This window comes from Scyliorhinus canicula, chromosome 18 (assembly GCF_902713615.1).
Source record: "Scyliorhinus canicula chromosome 18, sScyCan1.1, whole genome shotgun sequence".
In the NCBI taxonomy this organism is placed as follows: Eukaryota; Metazoa; Chordata; class Chondrichthyes; order Carcharhiniformes; family Scyliorhinidae; genus Scyliorhinus; species Scyliorhinus canicula.
Genome location: NC_052163.1, coordinates 99,094,656 through 99,115,068, shown reverse-complemented (window position 1 = coordinate 99,115,068; position 20,413 = coordinate 99,094,656). Strand labels below are relative to the sequence as shown.

Below are 20,413 nucleotides of genomic sequence, written 5' to 3'. Positions count from 1 at the left end.
TATCGATTCCAAATAAAAGTAAAATACTGCAGATGCTGAAAGTCTGAAATAAAAACAGAAAATGCTGGAAAAAGTCAGCAACGAGAAACAGAATCAATGTTTTGAGTCTGTCTGAATGTGAAGAGGCATATTGAATTTGTAACATGAACTTGGATACTCTTTCCACAGATAATACCGGATATACAACATTTCAAAGTTCTGTATGGAGATATGCGCTTTGCAAAAGTGCTGGACAGACTGGATGGTGGAATTCTGTTTCCTCTGGTTGGGGAAGGTCCCGAGCAAGGAGTCACAGTCTCAGGACACGAGGTAGGCCATTTCGGATGGAGGTGAGGAGAAACTTCCTCACTCAAGTGGAATTCTCTACCACAGAAGACTATGGAGGCCAAATCACTAAATATATTTAAGAAGGAAATAGGTAGATTTCTAAACTCTTAAGGTATGGGGAGAGAGCACGGGAAGTACGGAGTCGAAATCGAGGATCAGCCGTAGAACCCCTGCCGTGCAAAAGGAAGCTGTTCGGCCGGTCGAGTCTGCACTGACTTTCTGAAAGAGCACCCACCCTATCCCTATAATTCCATAACCCCACCTAACCTACACATCTTTGGACACTAAGGGGCAATTTAGCATGGCCAATCCATCTAACCTGCACTTCTTTCGGACTGTGGGAGGAAACCGGAGCACCTGGAGGAAGCCCACGCAGACACAGGGAGAATATGCAAACTCCACCTAGTCACCCACAGCCCGAATTCAACCCAGGTCCCTGGCACAGTGAGGCAGCAGTGCCAAACACTGCCAGCATACGGCCATGATCACACTGAATGGTAGAACAGGCTCAGTTGGCCAAATGGCCTACAGCAGCTCCTATTTTCTGTGTTTCTATGTAAGCATGGGCCATTGCTCCATGTGGATATCCTGAAGGAGCACGATTCCAACAGATCATATACACACAACCACTTTGACCTGGGTCATATCAAAGTACCCTTTGAGCCTGCACAACCAGACAAAAAAAAAATCCTTTACAATCATCCAGCCAACCCCCAGGTTGAAAACATAACGCACAACACAGCATTGAGAATGTTCCAGATGAGGAAGGGGGAGGGAGGGGGGAGAAAAGTGCTCAGGGATAGTTTTTCTACCAATTTACCAAACAGAAATCTCCAACTTTAAAATACACATATTGAATTCAGTGGAGGGTTAATCCCAGAATTTCAGGCAGTTGTCTAACTGCACAATCGCAAATAAAAATTAAAAGACAATAACTGCAAATGTCCTAAGACAAAACACGAAAGTAAATAATGAAGCATAAACAAGCCTCCTTCGCACTCTGCCCACTTCATACCTGCCCCATTATTCTCGGTGCTGTCTCTTCACTCGTTTCCAGTAAGCTGAACAATTCTAACCTTCCTGCCCCGAGGTTCTGTCTCTCTCCCTCTTTCTACCCCTACCCCCCTCCTCTCTCCCACTCCACCTCCTTCTCCTTCTCTTCCCATCCCTCCGTCCACAACCCTTTCATTTCATTCATACAACCGGGAAAGTTCCGGTAACCGTTTCTGAGTTAAAGTTTCTCACCCACCTGCCGCTTGCAGCTGATGTGACTTCGACACTGGTTTGATAATTTGGTAAAGCAGCAGCCGAGAAGGCGGGAGTAGGACACGGCTCAGCCGGCAGAGTGAATTCCAGGTAGAGGATTCTCACTCAGCCTGGCCAAGAGCAGAGCTGAACTAAAGCTGCCACCTAGCGCAAAGTCTCCAACTACCAGAGAGCCTCTAACAGGCGGGGTGGAGACTTCCAATTGATCAGCTGCACATATCCAGGTCCAGATGTGGATTGGGGGAGACACCCCCCACCCCCCCCCCCCACACCCTGTGGCTCAGGGGAACCCCAACACCCCCACCTGGAACTCAGGGGAACCCCCAACACCCCCACCTGTGGCTCAGGGGAACCCCAACACCCCCACCTGGGACTCAGGGGAACCCCAACACCCCCACCTGGGACTCAGGGGAACCCCCAACACCCCCACTTGGAACTCAGGGGAACCCCCAACACCCCCACCTGTGGCTCAGGGGAACCCCAACACCCCCACCTGGGACTCAGGGGAACCCCAACACCCCCACCTGGGACTCAGGGGAACCCCCAACACCCCCACTTGGAACTCAGGGGAACCCCCAACACCCCCACCTGGGGCTCAGGGGAACCCCAACACCCCCACCTGGGACTCAGGGGAACCCCCAACACCCCCACCTGGGACTCAGGGGGATCCCCAACACCCCCACCTGGGACTCAGGGGAACCCCCAACACCCCCACCTGGGACCCATGGGGATCCCCAACACCCCCACCTGGCACCCAGGGGGAACCCCCAACACCCCCACCTGTGGCTCAGGGGAACCCCCAACACCCCCACCTGGAACTCAGGGTAACCCCCAACACCCCCACCTGGGACTCAGGGGAACCCCCAACACCCCAACCTGGGACCCAGGGGGACCCCAACACCCCCACCTGGGGCTCAGGGGAACCCCCAACACCCCCACCTGCGGCTCAGGGGAACCCCCAACACCCCCAACTGGAACTCAGGGGAACCCCCAACACCCCCACCTGGGACTCAGGGGGATCCCGAACACCCCGACCTGGGACCCAGGGGGACCACAACACCCCCACCTGGGGCTCAGGGGAACCCCAACACCCCCACCTGCGGCTCAGGGGAACCCCCAACACCCCCACCTGGGACTCAGGGGAACCCCCAACACCCCCACCTGGGGCTCAGGGGAACCCCAACACCCCCACCTGGGACTCAGGGGAACCCCAACACCCCCACCTGGGGCTCAGGGGAACCCCCAACACCCCCACCTGGGGCTCAGGGGAACCCCAACACCCCCACCTGGGACCCAAGGGGTACCCCCAACGTCCCCACCTGGGGCTCAGGGGAACCCCAAAACCCCGACCTGGGACCCAAGGGGAAGCCCCAACACCCCCACCTGGGACCCAAGGGGAACCCCCAACACCCCCACCTGTGGCTCAGGGGAACCCCAACACCCCCACCTGGAACTCAGGGGAACCCCCAACACCCCCACCTGGAACTCAGGGGAACACCCAACACCCCCACCTGGGACTCAGGGGAACCCCAACACCCCCATCTGGGACTCAGGGGAACCCCCAACACCCCCACCTGGGACTCAGGGGGATCCCCAACACCCCCACCTGGGACTCAGGGGAACCCCCAACACCCCCACCTGGGACCCATGGGGATCCCCAACACCCCCACCTGGCACCCAGGGGGAACCCCCAACACCCCCACCTGTGGCTCAGGGGAACCCCCAACACCCCCACCTGGAACTCAGGGTAACCCCCAACACCCCCACCTGGGACTCAGGGGAACCCCCAACACCCCAACCTGGGACCCAGGGGGACCCCAACACCCCCACCTGGGGCTCAGGGGAACCCCAACACCCCCACCTGCAGCTCAGGGGAACCCCCAAAACCCCCACCTGGAACTCAGGGGAACCCCCAACACCCCCACCTGGGACTCAGGGGGATCCCCAACACCCCGACCTGGGACCCAGGGGGACCACAACACCCCCACCTGGAGCTCAGGGGAACCCCAACACCCCCACCTGCGGCTCAGGGGAACCCCCAACACCCCCACCTGGAACTCAGGGGAACCCCCAACACCCCCACCTGGGGCTCAGGGGAACCCCAACACCCCCACCTGGCACCCAGGGGAACCCCCAACACCCCCACATGGGACTCAGGGGAACCCCCAACACCCCCACCTGTGGCTCAGGGGAACCCCAACACCCCCACCTGGGACCCAAGGGGGAACCCCCAACACACCCACCTGGGACTCAGGGGAACCCCAACACCCCCACCTGGCACCCAGGGGGAACCCCAACACCCCCACCTGGCACCCAGGGGGAACCCCCAACACCCGCACCTGGGGCTCAGGGGAACCCCAACATCCCCACCTGGGGCTCAGGGGAACCCCCAACACCCCCACCTGGGACTCAGGGGAACTCCCAACACCCCCACCGGGACTCAGGGGAACCCCCAACACCCCAACCTGGGACCCAGGGGGAACCCCCAACAGCCCCACCTGGGGCTCAGGGGAACCCCCAACATCCCCACCTGTGGCTCGGGGAACCCCCAACACCCCCACCTGTGGCTCAGGGGAACCCCCAACACCCCCACCTGGCACCCAGGGGGAACCCCCAACATCCCCACCTGGGGCTCAGGGGAACCCCCAACATACCAACCTGTGGCTCGGGGAACCCCCAACACCCCCACCTGGGGCTCAGGGGAACACCCAACACCCCCACCTGGGGCTCAGGGGAACCCCAACACCCCCACCTGGCCCCCAGGGGGAACCCCCAACACCCCCACCTGGAGCTCAGGGGAACACCAACATCCCCACCTGGCACCCAGGGGAACCCCCAACACCCCCACCTGGGGCTCAGGGGAACCCCAACATCCCCACCTGGCACCCAGGGGGAACCCCCAACACCCCCACCTGGGGCTCAGGGGAACCCCAACACCCCCACCTGGCACCCAGGGGGAACCCCCAACACCCCCACCTGGGGCTCAGGGGAACCCCAACACCCCCACCTGGGACTCAGGGGGAACCCCAACACCCCCACCTGGGACTCAGGGGGAACCCCAACACCCCCACCTGGGACTCAGGGGAACCCCCAACACCCCCACCTGGGACTCAGGGGAACCCCAACACCCCCACCTGGGACTCAGGGGAACCCCCAACACCCCAACCTGGGACTCAGGGGAACCCCCAACACCCCAACCTGGGACCCAGGGGGATCCCCAACACCCCCACCTGGCACCCAGGGGGAACCCCCAACACCCCCACCTGGGACTCAGGGGAACCCCCAACACCCCCACCTGCGGCTCAGGGGAACCCCCAACACCCCCACCTGCGGCTCAGGGGAACCCCCAACATCCCCACCTGGGGCTCAGGGGATCCCCAACAACCCCACCTGGAACTCAGGGGAACCCCCAACACCCCCACCTGGGGCTCAGGGGAACCCCAACACCCCCACCTGGGGCTCAGGGGAACCCCCAACACCCCCACCTGGGACTCAGGGGAACCCCCAACACCCCCACCTGGGACCCAGGGGGATCCCCAACACCCCCACCTGGCACCCAGGGGGAACCCCCAACACCCCCACCTGGGACTCAGGGGAACCCCAACACCCCCCACCTGGAACTCAGGGGAACCCCCAACATCCCCACCTGGGGCTCAGGGGAACCCCCAACATCCCCACCTGGGGCTCAGGGGAACCCCCAACACCCCCACCTGTGGCTCGGGGAACCCCCAACACCCCCACCTGGCACCCAGGGGGAACCCCAACACCCCCGCCTGGCACCCAGGGGGAACCCCCAACACCCCCACCTGGGGCTCAGGGGGCACCCCAACAACCCCACCTGGCACCAAGGGGGATCCCCAACACGCCCACCTGGCACCCAGGGGGAACCCCCAACACCCCCACCTGGTGCTCAGGGGAACCCCAACACCCCCACCTGGGGCTCAGGGGGAACCCCCAACACCCCCACCTGGGGCTCAGGGGGCACCCCAACAACCCCACCTGGGACTCAGGGGAACCCCCAACACCCCCACCTGGGACTCAGGGGAACCCCCAACACCCCCACCTGGCACCCAGGGGGAACCCCAACATCCCCGCCTGGCACCCAGGGGGATCCCCAACAACCCCACCTGGGGCTCAGGGGAACCCCAACACACACGTTTGGGACTGGGGGGATCCCCAACAAACACACATGGACCGCACAGTAGCACAGTGGTTAGCACTGTTGCTTTACAACTCTAGGGTCCCAGGTTCAATTCCCGGCTTGGGTCACTGTCTGTGCGGAGTCTGCACGTTCTCCCCGTGTGTGCGTGGGTCTACTCTGGGTGCTTCGGTTTCCTCCCATAGTCCAAAGACGTGCTGTTAGGTACTTTGGCCATTCTGAATTCTCCCTCTGTTGGGAACACCAGCCCCCCCCACCTGAGACTGGGCGAACCCCAAAACAGACAGATACCTGAGACTGGGGAACCCCAAAACAGACAGATACCTGAGACTGGGGGAACCCCAACACAGACAGATACCTGAGACTGGGGAAACCCCAAAACAGACAGATACCTGAGACTGGGGGAACCCCAACAGACAGATACCTGAGACTGGGGGAACCCCAACACAGACAGATACCTGAGACTGGGGGAACCCCAACACAGACAGATACCTGAGACTGGGGGAACCCCAACACAGACAGATACCTGAGACTGGGGGAACCCCAACACAGACAGATACCTGAGACTGGGGGAATCCCCAACACACACACACACACACACACACACACACCTGGGACTGGTGATAACCCCAACACACACACCTGGGACTGGGGATAACCGCAACACAAACACACCTGAGACTGGGGTAACCCCAACACACACACACACACCTGGGACTGGGGATAACCTCAACACACACACAACCTGGGACTGGGGTTAACCCCAACACACACACACCTGGGACTGGGGGTAACCGCAACACACACACAACCTGGGACTGGGGGGAACCCCAACACACACACACACACACACACACCTGGGACTGGGGATAACCCCAACACACACCTGGGACTGGGGATAACCCCAACACACACACACACACCTGAGACTGGGGATAACCCCAACACACACACACCTGGGACTGGGGGGAACCCCAACACAAACACACCTGGGACTGGGGATAACCCCAACACGCACACACCTGGGATTGGGGATAACCCCAACACACACACACACCTGGGTCTGGGGGGAACCCCAACACACACACACACACACACACACACACCTGGGACTGGGGATAACCCCAACACACACACACACCTGAGACTGGGGATAACCCCAAAACACACACACACACACCTGGGACTGGGGGGAACCCCAACACAAACACACCTGGGACTGGGGATAACCCCAACACACACACACCTGGGTCTGGGGGGAACCCCAACACACACACACACACACACACATACACACCTGGGACTGGGGATAACCCCAACATACACACACACCTGGGACTGGGGGAAACACCAACACACACACACACACACCTGGGACTGGGGGGAACCCCAACACACACACCTGGGACTGGGGGAAACACCAACACAGACAGATACCTGAGACTGGGGGAATCCCCAACACAGACACACACACACACACACCTGGGACTGGGGATAACCGCAACACAAACACACCTGGGACTGGGGGGAACCCCAACACACACACACACACCTGGGACTGGGGGAATCACCAACACACACAACCTGGGACTGGGGTTAACCCCAACACACACACACCTGGGACTGGGGGGAACCCCAACAGACACACACACACACACCTGGGACTGGGGTTAACCCAAACACACACACACCTGGGACTGGGGATAACCCCAACACACACACACACACCTGAGACTGGGGATAACCCCAACACACACACACACACCTGGGACTGGGGGGAACCCCAACACAAACACACCTGGGACTGGGGATAACCCCAACACACACACACCTGGGATTGGGGATAACCCCAACACACACACACACCTAAGTCTGGGGGGAACCCCAACACACACACACACACACACACCTGGGACTGGGGATAACCCCAACACACACACACACCTGGGACTGGGGATAACCCCAACACACACACACACCTGAGACTGGGGATAACCCCAACACACACACACACCTGGGACTGGGGGGAACCCCAACACAAACACACCTGGGACTGGGGATAATCCCAACACACACACACCTGGGTCTGGGGGGAACCCCAACACACACACACACCTGGGATTGGGGATAACCCCAACACACACACCTGGGACTGGGGGGAACCCCAACACACACACCTGGGACTGGGGGCAACACCAACACACACACACCTGGGATTGGGGATAACCCCAACACACACACACCTGGGACTGGGGATAACCCCAACACACACACACCTGGGACTGGGGATAACCCCAACACACACACACCTGGGAATGGGGATAACCCCAACACACACACACACACCTGGGACTGGGGATAACTCCAACACACACACACCTGGGACTGGGGATAACCCCAACACACAAACACACACCTGGGACTGGGGGAATCACCAACACACACACACCTGGGACTGGGGATAACCCCAACACACACACACACCTGGGACTGGGGATAACCCCAACACACACACACACCTGGGACTGGGGATAACCCCAACACACACACACCTGGGACTGGGGGGAACCCCAACACACACACACACACACACACACACACACACACACACACACACACCTGGGACTGGGGATAACCCCAACACACACACACCTGGGACTGGGGGGAACCCCAACACACACACACACACACACACACACACACACACACACACACCTGGGACTGGGGATAACCCCAACACACACACACCTGGGATTGGGTATAACCCCAACACACACACACCTGGGACTGGGGATAACCCCAACACACACACGCACACCTGGGATTGGGGATAACCCCAACACACACACACCTGGGACAGGGGGAATCCCCAACACACACACACACACACCTGGGATTGGGGATAACCCCAACACACACACACCTGGGACTGGGGGAATCACCAACACACACACCTGGGACTGGGGATAACCCCAACACACACACACCTGGGACAGGGGAATCCCCAACACACACACACACACCTGGGATTGGGGATAACCCCAACACACACACACACCTGGGGATGGGAGGATCCCCAACATACACACACACACATTCACACCTGGGACTGGGGATAACATCAACACACACATACACCTGGGACAGGGGGAATCCCCAACACACACACAGACACCTGGGACAGGGGGAATCCCCAACACACACACACCCGGGACTGGGGATAACCTCAACACAAACACACACCTGGGATTGGGGATAACCCCAACACACACACACCTGGGACTGGGGATAACCCCAACACACACACACACACACCTGGGATTGGGGATAACCCCAACACACACACACCTGGGACGGTGGGAATCCCCAACACACACACACCTGGGACTGGGGATAATCCCAACACACACACACCTGGGACAGGGGGAATCCCCAACACACACACACACACACCTGGGACTGGGGATAATCCCAACACACACACACCTGGGACAGGGGGAATCCCCAACACACACACACACACTTGGGATTGGGATAACCCTAACACACAAACACATGCCTTGGACTGGATAATAAACCTAACACATACACACACACACATACAAAACTTGGAATGGGGGATCGTATCACACACACATATGGGACTATGGTGACCCCAACACACACATACTCATAGGCATCTGGGACTGGGGTGGAACCTGACCACACACACACACACGCACACACGCACACACAGAGACCTGGGACTGGGGTGGAACCCGACCACACACACAGAGACCTGGGACTGGGGTGGAACCTGACCACACACACACACACGCACACACAGAGACCTGGGACTGGGGTGGAACCCGACCACACACACACACACGCACACACAGAGACCTGGGACTGGGGTGGAACCCGACCACACACACAGAGACCTGGGACTGGGGTGGAACCTGACCACACACACACACACGCACACACAGAGACCTGGGACTGGGGTGGAACCCGACCACACACACACACACGCACACACAGAGACCTGGGACTGGGGTGGAACCCGACCACACACACAGAGACCTGGGACTGGGGTGGAACCCGACCACACACACACACACGCACACACAGAGACCTGGGACTGGGGTGGAACCCGACCACACACACAGAGACCTGGGACTGGGGTGGAACCCGACCACACACACACACACGCACACACAGAGACCTGGGACTGGGGTGGAACCCGACCACACACACAGAGACCTGGGACTGGGGTGGAACCTGACCACACACACACACACGCACACACAGAGACCTGGGACTGGGGTGGAACCCGACCACACACACAGAGACCTGGGACTGGGGGAACTCCAAAGCACATGGAGTTGGGACTGAGTTGAACCCCAACTCATACACACACCTAGGCAAAATATGGATCCTTTCCCTCCACTGGCCAAGCTCCTCTCTGATGTTGCTGACTGCTTTGGAGGCTCAGCCTACTAAGTCTGCAGTGACTTACTGAAATGGCTCATACCTGGGCAAGGCAGTGTGTATTAAACTGAGGAGGTGTCGTGTTGAAGCCTATCCTCTTCCCATTCAATTTAAGGAACTTCAGTTCTGGAGGTAGATGAGAGAAGTTAGGATTGTTTTCCTTATAGAGGTGAAGGCTGAGAGGGGCAGTCAAAATCATGGGGAGTCTGGATAGAGTAGTTGAGGAGAAGATGATGACTTCTGGTGACGGCCATGAGCTGAGTGATCGCACAAAAGGGGACTCAGGTCTAGAAACCTTGGTTAAGGCCCTTTACCACCAACATACAAGCACCAAAAGAAAGAAAAATCCCCTACATTAACACTCCATCGACTGCAATGCTGCTCAAAGCGCCGAGGAATCAGCAACCCAAACAAAAAGCTTCCAAAGAGGAGGAAAGGGAAACCTCAGCCACGGAACACAGGAGCCCCTGTTGCGGCAAGGAACCGATCACGGACAGTCCCATGGACTTCCCAGCGCAGACCCGGACACTGATGGAGAAAATGATGGGTCATCGCAGAGTTCGTCAAGAAAACAATGGCTGAACTCCCTGACCTAGACACCAACTGACTCATCATGGGGGGTGACTTTAATTGCATGCATGACCCAAAAATGGATAGATCCAATTAGAGGGAGAGAGCCATAACCGGAATGGCTCGAGAGCTAAACTCCTCTATGGAGCAGATGGGGTGGGTAGACCCATGGAGGTTCAACCACCCAAGAGAAAAATAATTCTCCTTCTTCTCTCATGTGCACAAGGCCTACTCACGTATAGACTATTTAATCGTGGGGAAAATGGTGCTTCCAGGGGTAGTGAAGGCAGAATACTCCACGATGATGAACTTTGACCACGCGCCCCCTTTTTTTTTTCAAAAGAAAAAAGAATAATTCAGATTGATGAAGGACAGGAGGGTGGAGGGGGAGAGAGGAGAAGAGAAAGAAAGTAAAAAACAATAAGCCGCTAAAGGATGCGAAAAGCTGCGTCAAAGAAAGAAGGAAATGTGGGGTCGTCGCCGCTGAAGGAGAAGACGAATACAAGTGTTGATAGGATGGCGGAAGCCGAACTGCAATGTGGGGCCGCACTACTGAAGGTGAAGAAGGTGACCGAGATGGCGGTGGAGCTGGAAAAACAGTTTGCGAGGCACATGGAGGCCTCGAGGAAGGAGACGGCGGTCGTATTGAAGTCATTGGTGGAGGAGGCAATCGCCCCGGTGGAGGTGGCGGTGGCAAAGGCTTTGGCCGAAGTGAGAGAGCAGGGCGAGAAGATGAAGGAAGTGGAGGAGGCCATGTCACGACACAGCAACCAGGTCACCTCAATGGGGGACGAGCTGCGGAGGGTGGTGGAGGTTAACAGAGGACTCCGAGCAAAGCCTGAAGACTTGGAAAACCGCTCAAGGCGGCACAATTTGAGAATTGTGGGCTTGCCCGAAGGGACAGAGGGCCCAAGGCCAACACAATACTTCACTAAGAAGTTGGCGGAGCTGATCGGGGAGGGTGAGAGCCCCTCCCAGTACGAGCTAGACCGAGCCCATCGGTCATTAAGGCCGAAGCCCAAAGTGAACAAGCCACCAAGGGCAGTAATTATCTGCTTCCATAAGTTTTGCATGAAGGAGAAGGTATTAAGCTGGGTGAAGCAGAAGCGAAAGTGCTGTGGGATGGTATTGCGGTTCGGATCTACCAGGACTTGACGGTGGAGTTGGCAAAAAGACGAGTGGCGTTTGGGCGAGTGAAGGCGACGTTGTACAAGAAGGGGGTGTGATTTGGTATGGTGTACCCAGCGAAGTTGAGGGTAATGTATAATGGCAAAGACTTTTATTTTGAGACAGCGGATGCGGCTGAGGCGTTCGTGAGGGCAGAAGGCTTGGGACAGACGTGAAGAGCGGAACTGGAAGAGAGACTGTGGATTGTGTTTGAACAGCTGGAAAATGTATAAATGTTATAACTTTCTTTTTCCGGATTTGTATTGTAATTTACTTCTCTTTGCATAGTTACAGAGTTCAAGTTAATGGTGGGTTGATTGGCGTTCTGTGTTGCGACGGTTAAATGTTATGTTAGTGAATTGTAGGGGTTGGATTGTTGGGTTTATTTGTTTCTTTCTCTGGGACTGGGTGGAAGGGGACGATGTCTTGGCGGGGGGGGAGCCACCCGCACTAGCTAACTAAAGTCAGCTAGTGAACGGAGGTGAAGTGAGAGGAGGGCTGCAGACGTTGGAGCCTGGATAGCAGGCTTCAATGGACCTACGAGGTGAGCGAGAGGGGGGGAGGAAGGGTTGGATACTGGGGGATGTTGTTTCTGGGGAAATGTAGGGGAGGTTCCCGGGAGGGAGGGGGAAGGGGTTCGATGTTAACAATGGACAGGGGCGGGTCAGGCTTATGGGGCAGGCCCCGGGGGTACGATGATGGTGGATAAGAAAGGTACGGGGGTGAGAGACCCCCAGTAAGGATAGTCACGTGGAACGTGAGAGGGCTAGGAGGTCCGGTTAAGAGGTCAAGGGTGCTTGCGCATCTTAAAAGTTTGAAAGCCGATGTGGCAATGCTGCAGGAGACTCACTTGAGGGTGAAGGATCAGGTGAGACTTAAAAAGGGCTGGGTTGGCCAAGTGTTTCACTCTGGATTTGATGGAAGGGCTCGAGGGGTAGCGGTGTTGGTCAGCAAAAGGATACGCTTCCAGATGGAGAAGGTGGTGGTAGATCAGGGGGGTAGATATGTGATTGTGACAGGGATGCTAGAGGGGAGATTAGTGGCGCTGTTAAGTGTATACGGTCCCAATTGGGATGATGTGGGATTCGCGAGGAAGGTGTTTGGGGCCATTCCCGACTTGGACACACATGAGCTGATTGTGGGAGGGGGACTGGAACTTGGTGCAGGAACCAAGGTTGGGCAGATCCCGGCCGCGCTCGCTGGTCCCATCAGGGGGGGCGAAGGCGCTGGCTGGGCTAATGGTGGAAATGGGAGGGGTGGACCCTTGGAGGTTCCTGCACCCAAGGGAACGGGAATACTCTTTTTTCTCAGCAGTCCACAAGGTATACTCGCGGATCAACTTTTTTGTGGTGGGAAAGGCTTTGCTGGCTGGAGTCAAGGGGTCGGAATACTCTGCAACTGCAGTGTCAGGTCACGCTCCACATTGGGTGGGTATGGTGCTGGAGAAAGGGGTAGCACAGAGACCGGGGTGGAAACTGGATGTGGGGCTTTTGGGGAACCAGGTATTCTGTGAGAAAATTGAAAAGGTAATTAAGGAATATGTAAGTTTCAACTGTACGGGTGAGGTGTCGAAGGCAGTCGTCTGGGAGGCTCTAAAGGCGGTGGTGAGGGGTGAGGTAATTTTGTTCAAGGCCAGGGTGGACAAAGAGGAGAGGTTGGAGCGGCAGAGGGTAATAGATGTGATGTTGGAGGTAGATAGGAGTTATGCAGAAGATGGGAACCCAGTGAAGCTGGAAAAGAGGAAGGAACTACAGGCGAGCTTCGACCGACTATCCACCAGGAATGCGGTGCGCCAACTGGGGTGAGCAAGGGGTGCAGTTTATGAACATGGAGATAAGATGTTATGTTAGCAGGTCTGCTCCAGAGAGAGGCAGCGGCAAGGGAAATTCTCCAGGTAAGGGATGGGGCCGGGAAGTTGGTGGTGGCTCCAGAGCTGATTAACAAGGTTTTTGAGGAGTTTTACGAGAGGTTGTACAGGTCAGAGTCACCCAGGGGATGCTGGAATTTCGAGATGGGTTGGAGTACCAGAGGCTAGGGGAGGGGGACAGGGCTACATTAGAAGGAGCATTACTGGAGCAGGAGATAAAAGATGCTACAGAGGGAAAGGCAGGTAGGGGGTTTGGGTCTCGCGAACCTGATGTACTACTACTGGGCGGCGAATGTGGAGAAGGTGCGGAGCTGGGTCAGAGGGGTTGATTCCCAGTGGTTCAGAATGGAGGAGAGTCTGTGCAGGGGGTCGGGGCTGAAAGCACTAGCAACAGCGCCACTCCCGATAGCTCTGGGGAAATACTCAGAGAGTCCGATAACAATAGCTTCATTGAAAATCTGGAGGCAGTTTCGCTAACACTTCGGGTTGGGGGCAGGGTCAAGGGAAATGCCGATTCGGGAGAACCACAGATTTGAGCCAGGGAGGTGGGACGGAAACTTTCGGAAATGGGAAAAGAAGGGGATTAAGACGCTAAAAGATTTGTTTCTTCGGGGTCGATTTGCAGGATTGAGGGAGCTGCAAACGAAGTATGGGCTGGAGCAGGGAGAAGTGTTAACATATATGCAGGTTCGGGACTTTGCCAGGAAGGAGATACAGAGCTTCCCAGAGGAACCGGCCTCCACATTGCTGGAGGAGGTGTTGACGACAAGGGGACTGAAGAAGGAGGTAGTGTCAGCGGTGTACGGAGCTATGTTGGAAGAGGATAAGGCACCACTGGAAGGGATCAAAGCAAAGTGGGAAGAAGAGTTGGGAGAGGTTATAGAGGAGGGGGTCTGGTGTGAGGTGCTCTGGAGAGTGAATGCCTCCACCTCGTGTGCGAGATTGGGGCTGATACAGCTGAAGGTGGTATAGAGAGCGCACCTCACAAGGGCAAGGATGAGCCGATTCTTTGAAGGAGTAGAAGATGTGTGTGAGCATTGTGGGGGGGGGAGGGGGGGGGGGGGGGGGGGGGGGCTAATCACGTTCATATGTTTTGGTCCTGTCCAAAGCTTGGGGAGTATTGGAAGGAGGTGTTTAGGGTAATTTTCAAGGTGGTGCATGTGAAACTGGACCCGGGTCCCCGGGAGGCCATATTCGGGGTGTTGGACCAGCCAGGGTTGGAAACGGGTGCGGAGGCAGATATCATAGCCTTCGCCTCGTTGATCGCCCGAAGGCGGATCCTGCTGGGGTGGAGAGCAGCCTCTCCACCCTGTGCCCTGGCGTGGCGGGGGGACCTGTTGGAATACTTGACCCTTGAGAAGATTAAGTTCGAACTGAGGGGAAGCTCGGAGGGGTTCGACAAGTCATGAGCACTATTTATTATGCACTTTCAAGAACTGGATAACATCGAACATTAGGTGGGGGGGATGGATGGGTGGGTTGGGGGGGGAAGGGGGGCTGTGTTTATTAAAGATGGCTATGGGTAATCCCTGATTCCTTTTTTGTCATTTGTTTATGTAAACATGCGGGCTGCTGATTGGGGGTAGGCGTGAGGATGGGATCATTGTTATTGTTATGGGGTTTGACATATTTGTTGTTGATTATTATTTGTTGTTGGTGGGTGTAAATTCGGGAGAAAATGTGAAAAAGGAGAATAAAAATATATTTTAAAAAAACTCAACCTGGGAAAGATCAAAATCTTCCCGGTGAACCAAGGGGGAGGAGAGGAGCTGGAGGAGTTGCTGTTTAAGATAACCCAGACCAAGTTCAGGTACCTGGGGGTACAGATGGCTCACAACCTGACAAGAATCCACAAGTGGAGCCTCTCCAGCCTGGTGGAGGAGGTAAAGAGGGACCTACAAAGATGGGACTCGCTCCTGCTCTCGCTAGTACATGTTGCCCAGGTTTCTCTTTATATTTAGATCGCTCCCGATCTTCAGCCCCAAATTCTTCCTCACCAGGATTGATGGCCTTTGTCTGTGGGGAAAAGTCCTGAGGATACGAGACGCCATCTTGCAGACAGGGCGGCGCATGGAGGGCCTGGCCCTGCCGAACCTGCTATTCTACCACTGGGTGGCGAACGTAGAGTGAGGGGGTGGCTGAAGGAGAGGAGGCGGAATGGGTCCAAATGGAGCTGGCCTCCTTCACAGTGACGTCTCTCCAGGCACTAGTTACCGCTTCACTCCTGCACCACCTCACACACACACTTTTTTTTTATAAATGTTTTTATTCAGTTTTCATATTTTATATTGAACAAATTACAAATTGTTAGGAGAGAAAAAGAACAAAAAAAACAAACAAACACGCAAAAATTAACATACATATTTACAGGTAAGCATCTTCGTAGTAGTAACTGCGCCCGCCCCCCCCCCCCCCCCCCCCCCCCCCCCCCTCAACATGTTTATTTAGTTTGGTTTTGGGCCTTAGTTAGCCATCAAACCCCCGTACCGAACCTGTAGCCCCCCCCCCCCCCCCCCCCTCCCGCTACATTCCCCGACTATTCTTCCTCTTGTACATTGGCCACAAATAGGTCCCGGAACAGTTGCATGAATGGCTCCCACGTTCTGTGGAAGCCGTCGTCCGACCCTCGGATGGCAAATTTGATTTTCTCCATTTGGAGAGATTCCGAGAGGTCGGACAGCCAGTCCGCAGCTCTGGGCGGTGCTGCTGACTGCCAGCCAAACAGGATTCTACGGCGGGCGATCAGGGAGGCAAAGGCAAGGGCGTCCGCCCTCCTCCCCAGGAATAGATCTGGCTGTTCTGAAACCCCGAAGACCGCCACTATCGGGCATGGCTCCACCCTCACTCCCACCACTTTGGACATAACCTCGAAGAAGGCTGTCCAGTACTCCACGAGTCTGGGGCAAGACCAGAACATGTGGGCGTGGTTGGCCGGGCCTCTTTGGCACCGTTCACATCTGTCTTCCACCTCCGGGAAGAACCTACTCATACGGGTACTTGTTAAGTGGGCTCTATGTACCACTTTTAGTTGCGTCAGGCTGAGCCTTGCGCACGTGGAGGTGGAGTTGACCCTATGCAGTGCTTCGCTCCAGAGTCCCCACCCTATCTCCATCCCCAGGTCGTCCTCCCATTTCCTTCTTGTTGCGTCCAGTACGGTGTCGTCCCTATCTACCAGTCGGTCATACATGTCACTACAGTTCCCTTTCTCTAGGATACTTGCGTCCAGTAGGTCTTCCAGTAGTGTCTGTCGTGGCGGTTGTGGGTACGTCCTTGTCTCCTTTCGTAGGAAGTTTTTGAGCTGCAGGTACCGTAGCTCGTTCCCCCCAGCTAGCTGAAATTTCTCTGTCAGTTCGTCCAGTGTTGCGATCCTGTCGTCCGTGTATAGGTCCCTGACTGTCAGTGTCCCCCCGTCCTGCCTCCACCTTTTGAAGGTGGCGTCAGTCAGTCTCACACACACACTTAAGGAGCAAGTGGTAATAGCCACAATGAAGACCTGGAAGAAGTTCAGGCACCTCTTCAAACTTGGTGGTGTCATTATGGAGGCTCCCATCTGCAACAACCATAGATTCGCCCTGGTGAAGATAGATGCAACGTTTAGGGCTTGGAAGGAGGACAGAGGGACCTTGAGGGTGAAGGACATATATGTGGACGGTAGGATAGCGACCTTGGGGGAACTGTCGAGGAAACTCCAACTCCCAAAAGGCAACAAGCTTCGGTACTTACAGCTGCGTGACTTTCTTCACAAGGAGACCAAGACGTTCCCCCAGTTACCCGGACACACACTTCTGGACAAGATGGTAGCGCTGGACTGGCTGAGTGGAGGCAAATGTAGCGACATAAACGGACAACCATAGAAGAGACCAGGACCCCACTGGATGAAATTTAACCAAAATGGGGAGGGGAGGAACTGGGCGTGGAGATGGGGGGGAACTCTGGTTAGAGGCGCTGCACAGGGTCAATTCCACTTCCTCGTGTGCAGGGCTAAGCCTGATGCAGCTCAAGGTAGTGCACAGAACGCACAGAACCAGGTCACGCATCAACGGATTCTTCCCGGAGGTGGAGAAGTGTGAGCAGTGTCAGGGGTCCCAGTCAACCATACCCACCTGTTCTGGTCCTGTCCCAGACTCAACGGGTTCTGGACAGCTTTGTTTGAGGCCGTGTCCAGAGTTATGGCCATTAAGATGGAGCCATGCCCATTTAAGAACATAAGAACTAGGAGCAGGAGTAGGCCGTCTGGCCCCTCGAGCCTGCTCCACCATTCAATTAGATCATGGCTGATTGATTTGTGGCGGTCTTTGGGGTGTCAGAGCATCCAGGGCTCTTCACAGGGAAGAGGGTAGACTTCCCGTCTCTGATCGTCCCAGCAGAGATGTCTGCTGGGGTGGAAGTCGGCAGCATCTCTCAGAACCTCAGAGTGGCTCCCAGACCTGGCTGAAAATTATGAAAGCTTGAAAAGGTAAAATTCTCAATTGGGGATCCAAAGAGTGATTCCACAAAACTTGGAGGAATTTTGCTAACCTCTTTGAGGATCTGTACATAGGCAGGAATTGGGGGGGGGGGGGGGGGGGGGGGGGGGGAGGGGAGAGAGTGAGACAGGAGGAGAGAGGAGAGGGGGGAGGGGAAGGAGGGCACGTGTGGCAAGAGGGGAGAGCCACTGAGAAAAAGGGGAATATGCACTCGACACAGGATGGGCCGGGGAGGAGGGCCCTACGCCAGGAGAGACACAGGCCCTTCTCACATGTAAGAAACGGGGGAAGCAGTACAGGGTGGGTGGGTAGGCCACCCTAGAAAACAAAGGGGTCAACATGACTCTCCCCATCACTATGAATGTAAATGCAACATTCTCTCTATGTATATCATTGTAAATAAGGAAATGCGACTGCGGGGACTAGGGTCACAGACATTGTGACAATCCGTAAATAATTTGCTGTTTCGATTGTTGTTGTTTTCTCACTTTCCTCTGCTTGTTCTGTCTTGTGTAAAGTTTGATATTGTGTGAAAAGTCCAGTAAAAATATTTTTCAAAAAGCAAGTTGGGGAGAAACTGTTTCCATTTGTGAACATCTAGTTGTTTGACTAGAAAGATGATTTATTAACAAACACGTGGAAAGATAACTAACAGATTACTTACTATACAGACAAAGGTTACTGAGTGAATTCGGTGAATTTTCCTGGAACTATTCTCTCTGCGACTATCCTCTTGCAAGCCCTACTACCGACTGACGGGTATCCCATGTCACATGATGGATGTATGACACCACCAGCTGGCTGGATGTTGCATTACTAACTACATACAAAACTATACACAAGCATATCACCACACACCACAGAAACGTTCTTGCTCAACTTGCTTCCTTGTTGCACTTCTCGTCCAATGAGCCATAAAGCAGTCCCACCAGAGGAGTGTCACATTCCCTGAGCACTCATGCACTTTCTGCCATCAAACACCTTGAGCGGGAGCCACCAAATGTGTGACCACTCACTCCACGGCCGTCACCAGGAGTCCCCCTGCTTCATGATGCTTATTCCTCGCTCCTCATATCCTGTCTTCATTCATTCCACTTTATGAAGCTTGCTGCCTACTGAGCATGCTCCTTACTCCCCGCTTTCCAACACCCACACCAATCTCTGGCCTGTTCCGCGGCGGAATGAGCCCATATTGTCCGTGTGGGTTCTCTAAAAGAGGTAATCAATTAGTGCCACATATTCCTCTCTCTATTGGCCTGTAACCTCTCAACATCGAATGTTTATTGGAATCCATTTTGAAAGTCATTATTTTCATAATATACATCCAGGTATATGATTGGAGTGCGGACAGGCAGTGATTGACACACAGGATGACCAGTGAGCACACAGAACACAGCAGCCAATCACCAGACAGGACATGACCACTATAAAGCCAGAGGGCACCAGTTTTCCCGCTGTCTCGGGATCCAGCCTCTGAGACAGTCAGAGCAGCAGCCAGTGCAAACACCATGTGGTAGTCAGTTAGTCTGGTCAGGCTAGCCTCAGGTCTCCAGTCAAGTCAGCATAGTGTCAACCCACAGTTAAGCATGTATAATAGTTAGTTGTTCAATAAAATCGTGTTGCATCTCTTCAAGTCTTGGAAGCCTGTCTCTCTCTACACTGCATCAAACGCAGTCCACATAGACCCAGCTTAACCAACACATCAATTATTGCATCTGCTTCCAACACTTTGGCACCTCCCATTAATTTGACTGATTCAAAACCCCTGCTGTCCAAATCTGTACCAAGCCCTGTCACCCGATCAGTCACTTCACGCTGATGATTATTAGCCCCTGATCCTGGTCCAGCATCGCTTTGATTTTAACATTTTCTTCCTTGTCTTCAAATGGTTCCAGGGCCTCATCTCTCCTTATTTCTGTAACTCCTCAAGCCCTACAACCTACAGCTGACCAGGAACAGGAGTAGGCCAGACATTCCATCGAGTCCGCCCTGTTATTCAATATGGTCATGACCGACCTTGGGCCTCTTCACTCCCCATTTCCCTTGATTCCCTGAGAGACCACAAATCTGTCAATCCCCATCTTAAATATATTACTCGATGCAGCATCCATGACGCTCCGG

The 20,413-nt window shown here is 55.4% G+C and overlaps 1 protein-coding gene across 2 annotated transcripts in view; it reads right to left on the bottom strand.

Annotated features, from left to right (window-relative positions):
- LOC119953636 (ceramide synthase 2-like) overlaps window positions 1-1,747 on the bottom strand; it is a 61,356-nt gene extending 59,609 nt beyond the window's left edge. The window contains exon 1 of one of the 2 annotated variants that reach the window (XM_038778098.1): window positions 1,577-1,747. The gene's annotated coding sequence lies outside the window, so the exon portion shown is untranslated. Of the gene's footprint in view, window positions 1-1,342; window positions 1,423-1,576 lie in introns of those variants that run through there. The other variant, XM_038778099.1, reaches the window with a different exon arrangement.
- Between the last annotated feature and the right edge of the window lie 18,666 nt (window positions 1,748-20,413).